The sequence below is a fragment of the Pyrgilauda ruficollis genome, unplaced genomic scaffold (assembly GCF_017590135.1).
Source record: "Pyrgilauda ruficollis isolate IOZ18807 unplaced genomic scaffold, ASM1759013v1 scaffold6, whole genome shotgun sequence".
In the NCBI taxonomy this organism is placed as follows: Eukaryota; Metazoa; Chordata; class Aves; order Passeriformes; family Passeridae; genus Pyrgilauda; species Pyrgilauda ruficollis.
The window spans coordinates 16139726-16154049 of record NW_024527710.1 but is presented as its reverse complement, the minus strand read 5'-3'; the positions used below and the strand labels follow the sequence as shown (position 1 = coordinate 16154049).

At 43.8% G+C, this 14324-nt stretch overlaps 1 long non-coding RNA gene across 1 annotated transcript in view; it reads right to left on the bottom strand.

The window, feature by feature from the left end:
• The window catches only part of LOC121362135, a 107593-nt gene that overhangs the window by 42101 nt on the left and 51168 nt on the right, over positions 1–14324 (bottom strand). Inside the window, exon 4 of the long non-coding RNA XR_005956455.1 lies at positions 3502–3596. This is a non-coding gene — a long non-coding RNA (uncharacterized LOC121362135). The remainder of the gene's footprint in view (positions 1–3501; positions 3597–14324) is intronic.

Below are 14324 nucleotides of genomic sequence, written 5' to 3'. Positions count from 1 at the left end.
AAGACCTTTAAATACAACTGAGAGCAGAATTTGGCTCAGGGAGTGTTTCCCCATTCTATTCCCTACAGCTTTTCATTACCACCTTCTAAATCTGTAACGAAACCAGGAGTGTTTTTATGGTGCTCTGTATGAGAGCGTTGCTAATAAGTAGCTCCATTAAAAATAGTAAACATAAATCATTTATTCATTTTATGCATTTCTAAGTCCACTTGAGAATATTTTTGGCTGAGCCAAGGCACAAGTAAGGGTGTTAATTATTATCTTACTAGAGCAATCAGTTAATAAGGCAGTTAGGAGAGATGTTTGTTAGGAGGTTCTGGGGTGCCCGGAGGCTACTGAAGTCATTGTCTGGGAAAGAACACGACCGCTGGAGCTCGCAGGAGTCTGGTGGCACCAACCCAAAGCCCTCGAGGCCTCTGTCTGCAAATTAGCTGAGAGGAGAAAGCAGACACCAGGTCTGAGCAGGGAGCTGTAAACAAGAGGTAGGAACTCCCGGCACAGCTCCCACAGAGCAGAGCAGAGCAGTGGCTGGGGCCCCTGCGAGGAGGCTGGAGGGGCTCAGTCAATGGGGTGGGGATGGGGAGGGAATTGGGGTCAGTTTCCTTCTCCCCACAAACAGCAGCAGCCTTTTCTGGGCTCTGTTGTCTCCTCAGGCCAAGGAACAGAGCTCTGCACCACTTACAAAGCTGAGCACCTTGAAGCAGCTCTGCTCTCCCTGGCCCATTCATCATTTGTGAGGATGCAAACGCTTTCAGTCTCCTCCAGGAGGGAAGAGCTCCTTTATTCGCTGTCCTGGCCCACCAGAACTGGGTGGACATCCAGATCATCCAGTGGTATGGACCAAACCCATTGACTGACTGACCATGGCAAGAAGGCCTTTGCTCCCACTGTGCTTCCTGAGAGGTTGATCCCACTAAACCCATTCTGGTAAGTGGTGCTTCAATCCAGAGGCCAAGGACAGGGTGAATTGTCAGATGAAATGCTAAAGGTTCAAGGAGAGCAGCACACTGGAGCATCCTGCTCTTCTTCTGCCTGATTTCTGCATGTTCACTGCTCAGTAACTCCTGCTCTGCACTCACCACTGCAGCAGTGAGTGCCAGGAGCCAAACATGTCCATTGGTGACTTGCAGGAGGGAGGTTATCCCAGTTTCCCGAAACCGAAGGAAAACCACAGCTGTCTGCCCTCAGCCTAGGGTGTGTCCAGGAACCTGTCCACAAGGGAAGTGTTTCTGGTTATGAATTACATGCTACAACATCCCCGTGACTCTGCAAGGGATGCACTCCGAGCTGCTCCGGGGGAAGCCTGTTCTAGGAGCTGAATTCTCCCTGTGGGATGGAAGAAATATTAGAGGAATTGTTGGGGAAGGGAGGGGAAGAAGCCACTTTCTGATGTACTTCAAAGCCTGGCTCCTTCTGTCTGACATCCACAGGGGATGATCTTATGAAACTTCAAAACACTTAAACTGATTTGCAGCACAGAAATCATTTTAAAATGCTGCTCCTTTTACTTGTCCTCCCTAATCCAGTTAGCCCTCAAAAATATGGCTGTAGGACAGAGATCCTGTTTCACTTGCATGTGGGAAACCCTCTTTACTTGAGACAAAACAACAAGTCCAAGAACATATCCCAGATCTACCCTCCAGTTCGGGATAGTACCTAAACAGAGGCCTGTTCCTTGTCAGTGAGGGAAATACTGTCAGTCCCATTTTGCAGATGGGAAATTGAGAAAAAAATGGGTTGAATAGCTAATCCAAGGACACAGGAAAATCCATAATCTGAAAATCTGAAAGTGACCCAACATCTCCTAACTTCATCCAGTGGGATTGCTGTTGGGCAGATCCTTTTTTCTCTCAGGAGATTCAGTAAAGCTTCCAACAAATCCAGCATGAACAGCCCAGAGCTCACACTGTCCCTGGAAGCTCCCCCTCCAATGGGAGAATGTAGATGGAAAATAAATATTAGATATATTTAATTCATTATTTAATATTCCATCAGGGTTTTTGCTGGAATGGCTGGCTCAGGAGTACAACTTTGGCCTACCATTGCCCTGACAGAGCTCCAGCATCTCTCTGCCAGAGAAACCCCTCCTTCCCACAGACAGGGAGATATTTCAGAACTATTATTCTGTAGAGTTCAATTGACACGCCAGAAGACAACTTTGCTTTTAAAGAGATTAAGTTGATTCCTTCCCATAAATTCAGTAGCTACCCCAACTATGCCTCATTGAGAAAACTTACTCTGACAAGAGTCATGAATTATACCCAGGATAAAATGTTTCATTAAAATACAGATAAGGGAACTTAAGAAGCAAGGGGTTTGTATGGGCAAAACCAATTTTGCTGCAAAAGCAAATCCACAGCCATTTTTCAGGTCACTAGTTGAAGTCTGAGTGTTATAAATCCATCATCAATGTTTTCCTACAGCTATAGTAGCTGACACATCTGAATCCCTGGGAGCTAAAAGCATGCCAGGAGAAATGAGCACCATCAAAGCACATCAGGAGGAGATGTACAGCGAGGGCTATAATGTACCTGACTGCTGACAGGACAATATTGGCTTCCCTTCCCCAAGAGTTCATCATCAACCACTGCCTCTCCATGAAGGAATTGATTTAAGGGTATCAATTAAAAATTAGCCCTAGTATCACTAGAGAGATGGGTTTAAGCATAATTAATGCAAAAAGCTTAACAGCATTCTTTTTGAGGTTCAGTTGAGTATCCCTGATGATGGTGCATGTGCAGCATTCCCACTTCCAGGGGAGTGTAAATTATTCCCTCCTGCACTGATTCATTGAAGTAGTTGTAAAATCTTGATTATATCCATGTCAGATGGGTTCAGTTCAGAATAGAACTGCCCAGAAAATTATCCCTCCCTCCCCCATTGCATTAAAAAATATGTTAATAATTAAGGAAACAATTGTGGATAAAATCATCTCCAAGTTTTTGTTTTTCTGGTGAAAAATGTGTGTGAAAAAAGAGCTTCTTCCTCACAGTGTTCAAAGGTCATGTTTATGTCTAGATTCAAGTAAACAACAAATTTGTCAGTAACATTTTGATCAAGAGCATTATTTGTCCTAGGTTATAATCCAAGTTAATTTACAAGCAAAATGGGGTCATAACTTCAGTCTGTGAAGGAAGAGAGTCCTAGGGATTACTGCTGTGCCATCATTAAGTGTCAGGCACTTCTGCAAAAATCCAGTCAGGGACAAGAGCTTCAAATGGGTCTTGTCAGCTGAAATACTCTTAAATAGAGGTACCAAGGTTTTGAAACTGGGTTTGTCTCACCCCCCAGTGCTGGGTGATTTTTGTCCCTTTCTGCCCTGTCCCAACATGCTGCCATGCACAGTGTGTGACTCAGGACAGCTTGGGGTCAGCTGTGGGGCACAACAATGATCCATCAGGACAACTCCCTGCTCAAGCCAGAGAAGTTCCCAGGAAAAAGCACAGCAAAGCTGGGGCTGAGGAGAATCACTCTGGAACTGGTATTTCAGGTATCTCTTACCTCTGTCCAGAAGAATCCCTTCTCCTCATTTTTTCCAGAGTTCTGTGATGCTGGCATGTAAATAATGAAGTCAGAGAAAGTTGTCTCAGTGACATCTGTAAAAAAGACTCACATTCAGTATAATTTTTCTTTTTTTTTTTTTTTTTTTTTAATCTAATCTGGACAGTACTGTAGGAACTTGGTGCTTCAAAATCTAAATTTTGCAATATGCTTTTGGAAGCCTTTATATTTTAGAAGCCTACGTATAGTATATTCTATTATGAGGACATTCTACCACTCTAAATGCATTCATATTTTAGGTATGCAATACTACCACAGTTTCAAAAATAAACATCTGAAGAAAATTCTGGGTTTTAAAAATAAGGCATTTGTAGCTTAATGTTGTTTGAAGAAATCTGGAATGGTATTAATCATTTCAGTTACTCATATTTTCAATACAAACGTACTGAGAGATGAATACGCATCTACTGGTCATGTTAACCTGCCTTCACCAAAAATATTTCATGTGATACAATGAAATGCTACAAATATGAATCATTACCTTCTAAATCTAAGCTAAGACCTTTAAAAATTTATATGGATAATTTTTCAAAGTAACTTTTCCATCTTTTTTCAATAATTTTGCCTCTATTTTTAATGCTTTTTATCTATGCATTTAGGAATCTCTTTCTACAGCCATTCAAAATAATACTGAAAAGTCAGTGCCTGGTTACTCAGTTCTTCATGACCTGGGAGCTCAAAGGTCTGTGCAGTGTCAGGGGCTCTCACAGCAGAGAGTAGGAGGGTGAATTTTCAGGGCTTTTCTCAGTGCTCTGGAACTAAACCAGGTGTCAGAGGGAAAGGACAAGGCAGGGGGTTCCTCACTTCCACAGACCTGGATCAGGAGCACCAGGAGGGAAGCAAAGGCATCTCCAGGCTTTCAATACCGGCCTTGGCTGCTGCATCAGCCTGAAGAGCTGTGTTTTTTGGAGGAATAGGAAGCACCAATCTGCTTTGTAGCCACAGCTCCTAATTCGCTTGTTCCACCCAATGCCATTATTTGGAGATTGGCTTGTGCAATATTCTCTATTTATTACCGCTTTGGTTTTCCTTTTGTTGCAAGAAAGGAGCTGACAGCTGAACACGTGTACCTACATTATGAAATCCTGCTTAACGAGGAAGAGCTAATTAAGCTGTTACAGGGTTGGCCCATGCCCTGAACGCTGCCAGCAACGCCCCACGACCGCGCTGCCCTGGGAGGGACAGGGACGTGACGCGGCACTCGGGGACTCGGCCATGGCAACGTGCCAGGAGAGACAAGTGCCTTTCCAGCCAGACATTGCCAGAGTCTTCCTGCCATGGCCAGAGCCACCACCACCACCTCCTCTCTTCCCAAAAGCAGGGTGCACACAATAGGGAGCGCAGAAACTTCTCACACAGCTTTTTTAACAAAGCGACCCTGAGGGCACAGCGTCAGAACTTCTGTGTGGAACTGCTCAAATCCAGCTGGTCACAGCCAAATCTTTCCTTGGAATTCATGGCCACAAAGTTTATGGTTTGGTACCCCAAGCCAGTCTCCTCCACAGCCTGGCTGGGATGACCACAGTCAGCAGCACTTTTGGACATTCCCAGCGCTTCCCAGGAAGGTGTCTCAGCTGAAGGACTCAGAACCCTCCATGTTGTTCCAAGAGAATTATATTATTCCCGATGAAGTAGGAATAAAAAACATTCTGTATTGTAAAACGAACACAGGGTAGCCAAAATGTACAACAAAAGCCTCCAGCCACAACACCAGCAAGAATTAAAACCACACTTCCAAGATGTCCAGTATATATTTTATCATTATTCTGCAGACATATGTTTTGTGTGACTAGGTTCATTTATTTCCTTTTTGTTTTCAAAAGCTAACACATGGCCCCGAACAAAAATTACACTTAATTTTTTATTTGTTCAACTCAGTTAAAATCACAGCACTTGCTTTGTAGAGTTTTACATAACAATGTGCTGCTTTGTATGACTTTTATGTAATTTAATTTCAGTAAACTAGCCTGAAATAATTTAGACAGTCTACAGAGAGTTTGTGTATTCAGTGTTAGGGACTTGCATTTTACACATTTATTCATGTCAGACTTAAAATTTGATTTGAGTGTGGGAGTTAGCAGCTTCCCTGTCCCTACATAGAGATAAAATCCACAACAGGTGACAGAATAAATTCTTCCATCCTATCCAGGACTACAAGGGAGGGCTGCTAAAAAAAAAAAAAAAAAAAAAAAAAAAAAAAAAAAAAAAAAAAGGCTCAGGAAAACCATTTTACAAGTTAAAAGGGCTGGGAAGTGTCTTGTGGAAGGCTGGGATTGCCTGATAATGATGGTTGCCTGATGGACAGACTGGATGAAGGAGATAGCTGACAAATGAGATGATGACAGTTCCTCACTGAGCTGTCTGGACAAGAACAACAAAATGTCAGCAGGAGTAAGACAGACTGCATAAATCAGGGGAGAAGGCATGAGCTGGAGCAAACCTGGACATCTTGAAGCTGCTGACCAAAACACACAATACACTGTGCAGCAGTCAGGAAATCGATGCAGGTTTCCTCAGTTATTGTTTTAATAGTTAAGAGTTGTTAATAGTTTTGGACAGACCCAAAGGATCCCTTTTGGAAGAGCTACCCTTGTGCTGAACAAGACTGTACTTCTGAGAGTGTGGCTGAACAGGGGGAAATGAAGAGATTAACTCATTCTGAGGGTGAGATCCTGGCTCTGTGGAAGGGGAGCAGTGTGGCTGGTGCTCCTGAAAGCCAGGGAAAATATTAGTGTGGCCACAGAGTGAGGGAGATGGCCTTGAGCAGGGGGGACAAACACATCGGTCAAGTTGGGGTTGCACTAAGGGAGCTTTTCCTGGCTCTGCCGTAGCAGGGGATCAGAAATGAGACAGAAGTGACTCACAAAGAATGCAAACATTCAGCACAGCACCCAAGGTGTCAGCAGGAGAGCCCCAGTGTGGGTCTGACTGCAGCAGGTGCCCACACGGCACGAAGCAGTCGGTGCCAGATCACTTCTGAACACAGCAGCTGATTCTTTCTGAAATTGCTTCCCCTGAACTGTTTCTTGTGAGGAAGCCCCTGGAAATCAAACGAGCCGTCAGACTCGTACCACTCGAGTCTGCATTTCTTGTCCTTCGTCTGCTTTCCTTCCTCTTTTTGTGCGTCTTCTGCTTTCGAAGGGACGGCGTGTGGAGAGCGGGGCTCTGACATCAGAGCTGGAGGCGGTTGCGACAGAGAGAAGGCTGCCGGGCAGAGGAGGAGGAGGAGGGAGAACAGCAGAGGAGGAAGGAGAACAGTAGGGGAGGAAGGATGGCAGCAGAGGAGGAGAAAGGGCAGCAGAGGAGGAGGAAGGAGGGCAGCGGGGGAGGAAGGAGAACAGTAGGGGAGGAAGGATGGCAGCAGAGGAGGAGAAAGGGCAGCAGAGGAGGAGGAAGAGCAGCAGAGGAGGAGGAAGGGCAGCAGAGGAGGAGGAAGGAGGGCAGCAGCAGGCGTGAGCAGCTGTCCCATCCCCGGCCCCAGCAGGGACCCGCTCCCCGTCCCGGCAGCTCCCACCGAGGTCTGGGCTCCCTCCTCTCCCTTCAGCTGCAGCCACGCCGCAGTTCCAAAGGCTCCAAACGCTCCGCACTCCTGTTTTAAATTACAGATAATTCATTTTGATACGCCTTTTCCTTGCATCCCTAGACAAAATCAAAGGCAGGTTTCCCTGGGAGATACACATCAAGCTCTGCCTGCAGCTCTGGAGTGTTGCAACACAGCTCGTAGCAACCAAGGGAGAAATCGGTTCTCCTTTCTACAGAAAGGGGTTGAAAAACAAAAAAATTTCATTGTACCATAGGAAAACCAGCTTTAGCAGATTGGTGAAGGCGACTTCCTCTGCATTTTTGAGGCCTGACCAACATCAGGACCACAACTCCAACACAGTCAAGATGAAGCCCGTTGTCTACAGAGATCATTCTTACACTTAGATTCCTATTAAGGTTTCATGGTCTGAAGAGGAGGGGGTTGGGAGGAAAGTAATGAAGTTACAGGCCTTTATTGTACAAAGGCAACTGGAGACTTTTTTTAGGATGCTATCTATCAGCCTGTCTGGCAAATGTCTGCCTAGTAATAATGTATCCGTCTGCTGAAACAAGCCTAAATAATGCATCATTATATCAATAATTAATAGGCACATGGGTCAACAAGTTCAAGATTGTTACAGGCAAAGGAGATGTGAAGGAAATGGCTCATTCCAGGCCCTGCCAGGCCCAACATGGCAAGCACAGCTTTGCAGAAAAGCGATGGAGTGTTGGCAGGCAAATGCCAGAGCAGCACGGGCAGGGGACGTGGCTCGTGTCTGCTCAGTCCCCACCCAAAACGAACCCACCAGGATGGAACTTCCCACAGAACGGAGGAGGAGAGGCAGGGAGAGTATCCCATACTCTTGATTTGGGAACCCAGCTTCTCTAACCACACTGAACAGCCCAGAGGAAATGTGAGCCCAGTAGGTATTGCTGATTGGAGTACCAGCTGATGATAGCAACAGCTGAGGTCACCTACTGACCAAAAAAATCTGTGCCTGAAGTAACCTGAGGTATTTTAAAATAGAAAGAGAAAAGAATCAAAGTTACCACATGAAAATGAAATCAAGATCAGAGGGGATGTCAAATTAGAAATATAGCAAATAAATTACTATATAAATTATTATATTAATAATGACATATTTTTTTTCCTAAGAGGAGTGCTGAAAATCAGGGTATTTTGGTAATTGTAATTCCTCACTCTCAAACCAGGAGGGTGGGCTTCCATCTGATACAGAAGCCTCCTGGCATTATTTGGGATCCAGGGACAGAAACACAAAATTGAGGTTGCCATTTGTAAAACAAACTAAGAAAGGAGGCAAACCACGACTGTGGAAACTTCATCCCCTGCAGGTTTGGTCAAATATCCACATGTCACATGTTCAAGCTGATCTATGCACACACTCCCTGCACACAACGGGACCCCTTAACAATGCAAATATTATTAAAAATATCAAATTAGATGTGAATGCAGTATCTTGGAGAAGCAATTGTAGTGCCTGTGTTAAACTTGTCTTAATAGTAGTAATTTAAACACTTGGCTGAAAGAATTAAGATTTTGGCTAGGTTGGGTTTTATAGTGGTCATTTGGTTTTTGGGTTTGGTTTCTTGCTGGATTTTTTTGTTTGGTTGTGTTTTGGTTTTTTTTTTTTGGTTTTTTTTTTGGTTTGTTTTTTTTTTTTTTTTTTTTTAACACATCTTCTATAAGAAAACACAGCAAACATCACAGTTCCATTTTCAGAAAACCACAGCCTACTTACAACCAAGTCAGTACAGAGGGAAACTGAAAGTAGAAAAGAGAGTAACAAGTTGCAAAGGCATTTCTAGTAACAAGTCATTTTAAAATGCAGATGACCAAAATAGAAAAATCCCAAATTAATAGTTACAGTAAACTGTGCGTTTAAAGTTGTCTGATAAATTAGTTACTGAAGATTCTGTCAGAGGGATTTTCTTCAGAGTGAAGTCCTAGAGTTTATGGAGGCTGATTTGTCCTCTGGCCTATTTCTAACCAGCAAACACTGATCCTGCTCACTCAAGGAATTCCACCAAGCTCAGAGGAGTGGCACCAGCAACAAGTGAGGACAATACACGATCCGTTTCTGGATTAAGATGAATTAATAACAGAAATCTGGGCAGTCCCAGTTCATGCAGTCCCAAGAATATATTATGAAGCTTTCTTATTTTCTTCTTACAGATTCCCTGTCTTTGGGGTTCAAATGTGCAAAAGCACCAGGAGACTTGTGCATCACCTCATACTCCAGAGACCCAAGAACCTGGAAGTATATTCTAAAGAAATGTATTTCTAAATGCTGAAGCTATTTTTTCCCTCCAACTTTTTCCCAGAAAAAACTGTGTTGCTTTCTTGGGAGTTCCTGACCCACTGAGGAATGCACCAGTGGAGGTGGCTGTGTGGGGCTGTACTCAGTCAGCACACCCCCACTGGGTGATGAAAATCTGCATTTAACCATACAACTGTAAACTTTGACAGTAAATTCCAATGCTATTTAATGTCCTTGCCTCAGGACAGAGGTTCACATCCCTAAGGAGGATGGGCCCTGGGAATTGGAATGGGCTCTGCAATGCTGGGCAGTAACTCAGGAGCAGGAACACAACACCCTGCTTCTGGTAAGGGCCATGTGTCCATCACCTCCTCATCCCCTCCCACCTTCCACGGAAGGAAAACCAGCTGCTTCTGGGCCCCATCTATACATCTGAAAACCTATGGACATGGCTAAAGAGTGGAATGTACCTCTGAGAGCATCTGCAAATGATTCCAAGATGCAAGACACTGAATAGGGAAAGGAAGTATGGCATGAAGACATAGATGGAGGGACATTTTCCTAATTAAAGACAGTACAGTTCTACAGAAAAGATCAGATGAGAGGACTCCTGACAAGGTGAGGTGTAGAACATCATTTTATAAAGAGCCTCAGGGATGTAGATACCCAATTCATTCCTAGTGGCTCATTCCCTTCTCCTTTGAACATCCGTGTGGAATCATGTTAGGTTCCCTACTTCTCTTCTCAGGATAAAACAATAAAGGCAATTTTTTCAATGTATAGAATTAAATTTTCAAGATTCATTTCTGGAGTAAGAGCAACCACTTCACATTTCAAAAGTAATTTGTCATAAAGACACATTTCCCTCACCTTAGTTGTCCTGAAATCAGAAGGCACCTGCTATCAATACACATAGTCCTCACCATCTTCTGACTCTTGAATTGTTGTTTCACTGACCTTTCTTTACACCAGCTTCATTTTTATTGTGCAAAGTTCCTCTGTTCTACTATGCAAAACACTTTTCATCCATTTAGACAAAAGCTCTGGACTTCAAGAGATCCTATGTTCCCATAGCAGAAGTTTGGTAGTCAGCAAACTCACATGGCTCATTTTATATGTCCAGTTACTTGATCCCAACTCCTTTCTTACCCACATGATAGGAAGGATTATTCTTCTATTCATGCCTCAGTCTTTTAATGGATTTAGGGCACAGCTCTTAAAAATGTATAAGAGAGACAGGCATCGCCTGATTTTGCTATGGATATTTTATGAGCAAGTCTGGGTGCATGCTGTGTGCTTGAAACAAAAGACTGCACAGTGTGCTACCAGGGCAGGAGCTGTGTCATTATGTCTTGCATTCAAGGCTTCTGGGAATCTTGGGCAAGAAAAACAGCAAAACAAAGGCAAGGGAGAGACACCAGGATCGAGTAAATGGGTCAAGACAGCACCGATACAATTTGTTGTTACAAGACCTGTAATTCAGTCATTTGTCAGCGATTTAGGAAGCAGCAGCCTGGCCCCTCCTTTTTTTTACTGGCTGTTATTTGGGTCTTGTATTTGTTAGTTAATTGACCTAAACTATTACCTTGAAAAGACAATACTGATTCCTACGTGCTTCTTACTTCTGCACCTGCAGCAGCCACTGTGAGATATTTTGGTACCAAGAACCACTTCAGCCATTATTTATCACTGGAGTGATTAATTGACATCTGGAGCATAAACTTCCACTGCTACTGGCCTGATTAAAGGTGTTGGCTGACATTCAGAGCATTCAACCACCAAAGAAGACATCAATGATGTTCAGGCACTTGAATCTTTCAGAGGTGTTTTCAAAGAATGCTCTTGCAATGATCTACTCCTTGAGAAAGATGGACACAGGATGATAATAGGGATACAGCTCACAATCCACTGCTCACCAACCTTTCCAAATCTACTTCTCTTACCACCACTGCAAATACAAAAAAAATGCTATTTGTATTTTCTTTATTCTCTTTGTATCATTTTCACTATTAGGTAACTACAGACAGGCACACTCATGTGGTTCTTTACAACTGCAGAGCTGGAGGAAACTGCCCAGCTCAGTACCAGTAACAAATACCCAAATTCTAACTGCAAGCACATGCATATAAGGGCACCTTCAGCTAAAAATGTGGGTGTTTTTCTTGCAATCTTACTCAGAAATGAACTTTTAAAGGATCAGCTTTGCCAGAAATATTAGCTTCAATCTTCAGTTTCACTGCAGCTTCATCACCAGGGAGGGCACGAAGGAATTTTTATGCGTTGCTTTTACGTGTCACCATTTTTCCTGTTGGGAAATTTGTCTCCTAACAATATATTCCATGCATCCACAGCAACCCCACAATAATACTTAGAACATACACTGTCTTTTGTAAATATTACCTTATTATACTAAATGCAACAACTTCAGTTTTACTATTTATGGGAATGCTCTTTCTCAAGATGCTTCGTAGTAGAGAAATGTAAATACCATTGAAGTGGTAGTTTCTATAGAGACTTATTTTTCCACTGAATTGTAGAATAAACAGCCCAATTTTCTATAAATCTGGAGCATCTGTCTAAAGTGGCAGATAATGATACTTTACCACTCTGTAGCCATTTATGTCTTTGAAGTTTGCTGTAAATATGAACCACTTATGCCTTTGACAGTATCCTTAGGTAGTATCATTAGCCTCACTAAGAAAGGGAGGTAGAAGAGCAGGTAAAAGACTTTACACAGAGCAGAGTGTCACTGCTCAGCAGCTTGATGTGCATCACACTTTTATTGCTGGCTCTGTGACAATCCATCTCATGCCAGCCTCAGAAAGCACCAGCTTCACCCCCAGCAAGAGCAGGTCTGTCTCAGCAGTAGCTCTGGAATGAGGGCTAAACACGACCCCACAACAGGCAGTAGGATTTTTTGGAAGCTCAGTCAGTTTTGCCCAGTGGATGTGTGAGGAGTTAGCAAGTTCATCTCAGGTTTGGCAGTGCTGTTCCATGCAATAGCCCCTGTCTGGGGCTGGTTTGTCTACAAAACTTCCAACTTGCAAGACAACAAATACAGGGAATCCATTTTTCCTGGTATCAACACAGCCTGAAGAAACTTCCATGAGAGTAACCATGAGGAATTTCTGTCCTCCCTCAGCCCCTTAGGGAATGCTGTGCTGATCATGAAATTTGAGGAAAGAAGCTGAAACTCTCTTGGGCTGAACATCAATTCCTGATTTTTTTGTTGCCCTTTTTTCCAGGGAACAAACCCAGCAACACTTAAAACACAGTGAGAGTGCAAAGCCCCACTTGCCCATGTGTGTCTCCTGACCCCTTCCCTCTGCACTGGGGCTGTTCCTGCTCCCTAGACTGCTGTGGAAAGGTGCCTGAGCACCACCATTCACCCCCCAAGGTGTTTAGGTGCCAGATCTGGCCGTGGCTGACTGTGCTGCACATCCCAGTCCCCGCAGATGCCGCGCGTTAGTGCTGAGCTCGGCGTGGGAGTCGTCCCTCCTCCACACACCAGATGGTTCTGCGTTTGTTTTTAGTGCTCACCTATCTTCTCCTCGACTCCTGAGAGTCATGTGAATCTGGGAAGGGAAAAAAGAAAAGACTTCCCCAGCAGCTAACAGAAAAATATAATTATCAAGAAGTTTCCTTCTCACGTGTTATCTCAAAACACAGAGAATGTACTCAAGAAGCATTCAGAACTTTCTGAGAAAGGAGGGAAATCAGGAGAGGGGCAGATGTGGAAAGTTGCTCGATATCCAAACAGTGTGGACAGCTCAGGCAGTGCTCCCTCTGCTCCAGGGACAAACGAGACACCCTTCAGACCAGTCTAGATTGGATTAGACTGTCCAGCAATCAGTGCTGGACTAGATTGTCCACCCTGGCTGCCTTCCAGCTCCACTGCATAATGAAGGGCAGGTATTTTCCATTTCAACCTTGTCCTTCCTAAACCAGCAGCATTCAAAAAATGGTGAATCTGCCTAATTTAGCAATGACAATCCATCTGATTTCACTCTTTCACCTTTAGGAATGAATATGTTTTGATTTTATCTAAACCAAATTGGTCATACTTCCGCACTACCTGTGCAGTAAGTGAACCTGTAAATATATGAATAAATAGAAAGTAGTGCAAGTGAGGCATTTTATGTGTGACATTTCTTCTCTGGACTTTTTCAGTCCAGTACAGTCCTATTAACTGTTGTGATTTATTCTGCAAGTTGAATCAGATCCAGTTCCTGGGGGTATATCATTATGTCTAAACATTTTTTTATCCAACTTGATTGCATGAAGAAGCCTTAAAGTGCAACCAACCCATCTGCATTGTCAAGACTGAAAAACAGGAAGGCAAACAGGGAAATCTCCAGATGAATTTGTAAAAAAGCATCTGAGGAATACCTTGTAAAAGACTGTCTCGGGTCTTTGGATTCCTGACACAGACAAGTGCGGCAATGCTGCCATGCTAAGATAGAAGTTAGGTCACAGGAGCCTTGGATCCTGTCAGAATTGGTGTTCTTTCCCTAGGAACCCTCACTTAGCATGATAAGCAGGCCAAAACACGATGAGGTCAAAATTGCACCTTTTATAATCACACTGTAGTAAAGGAAAGCAACAGGAGGCAGCAGCTCAGCTCACAGCAAAGGACACAATGGCAAAGTATAAAACCTAAAAATAGGAAGCTCTACAACGAAAACACCCTCAGCCAACTACGCAGAGCCACTCTTCCCTGAGCCTTCCTTTCCTTCTGCAGATCTCTCCCACCTCATGCTTGGGCTTCTCAGCTTTCCAGACAGAGCAGTCACAGGGCACACAGAGGGGTGACGTGTGCCAGGCACCAGAACTGGCTCTTGCAGGGAACTGAAAGGGTGTTCAGCAACTCCCAGAGGGGATGGCACTGCTAAAACCACTGCTGGGGCTGCAGGGATTTGGCCAGAAGTGCAGCATCTCTTCCAACCAGGAAGAACAGTTTTG